Below are 4,513 nucleotides of genomic sequence, written 5' to 3'. Positions count from 1 at the left end.
GCAGAACCTTTGACTCTTTATACAGCAGCAGCTAAACGTCTAACATTCTGGGGCAGCAGGTTCCAACTATTAACAACCCGCTGCCTGAAATAAATAATCACGTCTCCACCTTAAATGGGAGGCCCACATTTATATACGTGGCCCATACAGAGTTCAATCTCTCCACAGGGGGAAGCATCCGATTAGCCTTCAAACTTGTCAGGTCACTTCACCATCCTATATGATTAGGCAACATCACGAGGAATGCATATGTTCTGAGAGTACTGAGGTTGGGCAGTGCTGAGGACAGGCTCTTCTTTTGATATGGAGGTGGCACCAGAAGACTAGGGACATGCAAATATCGCGCCCATATTCAATAAATAGTGTAAGGATAAACACAGACCAACAATAGATCAGAATCAATGCCGATGAAAAATCTGCCCTTGAATAGGGGCACTGGACAGGGCTGACCACTTCTTACACTCTTGTCCGCCCTGGCGATAGATCCGCTCTCTATAGCGTTGAGCTCCTCGAGTCAATGAATGGGTATTAATCGAGATGGGGTGGAGCATCGGGTGCCTCTCTGTGCGAACAACCTACTTCTGTATATTACAGACCCAAGTCCCTCCATTGACACAAGGACAGAAGAATTAGGAGCAGGAGTAGGCCACCAGGCCCTTCCAGCCTGCCCACCATTCAACACCATCATGGCTGACCTATGTCGGCCTCAACTTTACTGTGCCATTTCCCCAGAGCCCTCTATTCCTCAACCTATCAAATACTTATCCACCTCGACATTGAATATTGAATACTTCTGCTGATGCAGCCTCCACCACCCTCCCGGGCACAGAAATCCCTTTATTTAGTCTCTCTTGGCAGGCCAATCCTCTCATCCCCGGAATTAACCTGGTGAATCTCCTTTGGACAGCCTCCAATGTTACTGTATCCTTTTTTAGGTAAGGGGACCAAACCTTTACGCAGTATTCCAGGCGAGGCCTCGCCAACGCCCTGTACAATTGCGACAAAACCTCCCTATTTTTAAACTGCAACCACTTTGCAATAAAGGACAATATACTTGTTGCCCTGCCTGCTAGCGTTTTGTGATTCATGCACTAGAACACCTCCATCCCTCTTTACTTTACTCACCTGCAGTCTCTCTCCATTTACATAATAATCTGCCATTTGATTCTTCCTCCCGAAATGCATGATTTCACACTTCCCCACATTAAACTCCATTTGCCAGGTTTTCGCCCAGTCATCGAGTCTATCTCTATCCTGTTGCAGAATCACAATATCCTCTTCACAACATTCCCTTCCATCTATTTTCACATCATCGCCATATTAACCTTACATTCTGTCCCTGCCGCCAAGTCATTAATGTAAATAGTGAACAATGGTGGGCCAAGTACTGATCCCTGTGGTACTCCACTAGTTACATCTTTGCACTCTGAAAAGGTCCCATTTATTCCAACTCTGTTTTCTATGTGACAGCCAGTTTTCAATCCATGATAACACACTTCCTCCAATTCTATGGGCTTTTAGTTTATGCACCGGCCTCTTAAGCGGGACCTTGTCAAATGTCTTTTGGAAATCTAAATACACTATGGGCGGGATTCTCCGACTCCCCTGCCGGGTCGGAGAATTCCCGGGGGGCGGCGCGAATCCCGCCCTGCCGCCGGCTGCCGTGTTCTCCGGCGCCGTTTGTCAGGCGAGGGCCGGATTCCCGCCACGCCGGTCGGGGGCCGTTGGCAGCGGCCCACCCGGCAATTCTCCCGGCCCCCGATTTTGGCCAGTCCGGCCGGCGTGAATCACTCATCTCTGACACCGGCGGGACCTGGCAGGTAAGTCGGTTGGGGCGGTCCTCGGGGAGTGGGGGGAGGATCCGACCCTGGTGGACTGGCAATCGGGACTCACCGATCTGCAGGCGGGCCTGTTCCTTGGGGTCACTTCTTCCTTCCGCGCCGGCCCCTGTAGGGCTCCGCCATGGCCGGCGCGGAGAAGAGAAACCGCCCCCCCCCCCGCATGTGTGACATCACACCGGCCCTTCGCCGCATGCGCGAACTCGCGCAGTCGCTTCACCGCCGGCTGGAGTGGCTCCAACCCCTCCAACGTCCACCTAGCCCCCGAAAGCGCAGTGAATTCCGCACTTTCGGGGGCTGTTGACGCCAGAGTGGTTGGCGCCGGGTCTCCCTCCGGTGTGGGGACTTAGTCCCCCAGAAGCGGGAATCCTGCTGTACATCTACAGATTCCTCTCTACTCTCCCTGTTACATCCTCAAAGAATTCGAGCAAATGTGACGGCATGATGAAGTTGCTTAACAGCTTCGACTCCTTCTCTGGTTTGGCAAGAGTGAAGGTTTGCCGATTAGCCCCCCTGAGAGGCAAGCCCAATTGGTGACATTACCTTTTTGCTTCTCTAATCCAGGCTTTGTTACCTGGGGGTCCAGGTGGCCCACAACTAGACCTCACTTCATAAGTTGAATTACACAAGCCTGGTTAATAGGTTTAAAATGGATTTACAGAAGTGGAATAATCAAACAATTAAAATGAATGTGCTCATGAGGCTTTTCTTTTTCTTACAATGTCTTCCCATTTTTTTTTTCTTTTGTAAATTTAGTGTATCCAATTCATTTTTTTTCCAATTAAGGGGCAATTAAGTGTGGCCAATCCACCTACCCTGCACATCTTTGGGTTGTGGGGGCGAAACCCACGCAAACACGGGGAGAATGTGCAAACTCCACACTCCAGAGCCGGGATTGAACCTGGGACCTCGGCGCCGTGAGGCAGCAGGGCTAACCCACTGCATCTCCGTGCTGCCCGTCTTCCCATTTTTTTGTTCAAATCCTTTTTTATCAAGATTAACAAATTGATGTCTGCTTTGATTTGGGCGGGTAATTTTAATTAAGGTGAGGGGAGTCAGACGAGTAAACAAAAGAAGACGTTTATTTATAAGAACGTGCTACTTACAAGGGGCCCGGTTAAACCTCACCGGGTTCTCTCTCTCTGTCGGTCGGTTCCTATCTGGCCAACCTTTTAAATAACATGTTACCAGCCACGCACTCGAGCCACACGGGGAAAACAACTGAACCTGCCCCGTGTGTCCCGTGCAGGTTATTACAGTAATAATCCAATCACTTGTAGCATTCTACTCCAACGGGATAGACAGGTGGGGGGTTTGGCCCTCCCCAATTTATTGTTTTAGGGAGTGAGCTGAGAAATTTCAGCTACTCAACTCCAGCCTTTTTCGGCATTTTCAAGTTTGCGACTTCTCGCCTACGGCTTTTCCTTCCTTTCCTTTGGCGCCACCTTCTTCCTTGCTGAAGCGGGTTCTGTCCCTGGCGAGGGATCTATTTTGCATCTATATGACCAGATTCTCTGGTCGGATCCCTCCCCGCTCTGCGGGCAAAGGCAAAATGAGAAGCCGAATATTGATTGGTTGGAGATCTCTGACTCGGCCCAGAGCCTCCGCTTGGCTGGGTGAGTTAATGTTTCTACACTTGGAGAAAATCAATTTCACCATCAGGGGGTCGGTGCAGAGGTTCTGATAGAATCCCTACAGTGCAGGAGGCCATTCGGACCATCGAGTCTGCACCAACCCTTTGAATGACCACACTGCATAGGCCCAAGCCCCCGTCCAATGACCCACGCAGACACGGGGAGAAAGTGCAAACACCATACAGACAGTCACACAATGTCGGAATCAAACCCGCGCTCCTGGTGCTGGGATGCAGCAGTGCTAACCACTGTGCCACCGTGCTGCCCATATTTAGTAAAGGGACCCTAGGATGGAAAACATTTACTTCCTTTATTACGGATCTGGTCATCATCAACTGTTTGGGGATTTAGTTTAGTTTTTTTTAGAACTTTTATATTTGCTTGTCATTTTCTGCATTCTTTTATTCTCATTTAAGTTGATTATTATGTAAAAACTCTAATAAACTTATTTATTTTTAAAGTAGATTGGTGGAGGCAAGTAACATTCAGTGCCAGGTAATGACTAGCTCCAAGAGAGAGTCTGACTATCTTTCCTTGAGTTTCAATGGGATTATCTATTTTACTGAAACCTTTGCCATCAAGACTTTGGTGATTACCATTGACCAGGAACTTACCTGAAGCAGCAAGAACAGGTCAGGGGCAGGGTATTCTGCGGCGAGCAACTTATTTCCTGGGAAATAAGGATGGGAAAACCACCGTCTGCAAATCCCCCTCAAAATTGCGTGCTACCCTTGCTGCTCTTTTTACTTGCTATAAATATGGCAGTCAATAAGGTTGCCCTTCTTTTGTCTAGATATTGATATTATATTGCTCAGAGTCGCCAGGTATCAAATGATACCACCACAAGGTTCAACCGGCTATCGATCAAAGACCCAACAACCAGTTAGTTAGTTCAAGTTCAATAATACTTTATTTACACACAAGATTACTTATACATGCAACATAAACACTACGAGTTAAACTACACCTAACACTATGACAACCTGTACTTAACTTCAGGCACCCGGCTTAGGGTCAGAGGAACAGTGGCCTTTGTTCGAA

Source organism: Scyliorhinus torazame, chromosome 14 (assembly GCF_047496885.1).
Source record: "Scyliorhinus torazame isolate Kashiwa2021f chromosome 14, sScyTor2.1, whole genome shotgun sequence".
Lineage (NCBI taxonomy): Eukaryota > Metazoa > Chordata > Chondrichthyes > Carcharhiniformes > Scyliorhinidae > Scyliorhinus > Scyliorhinus torazame.
Note: the sequence above shows the minus strand (reverse complement) of the source record.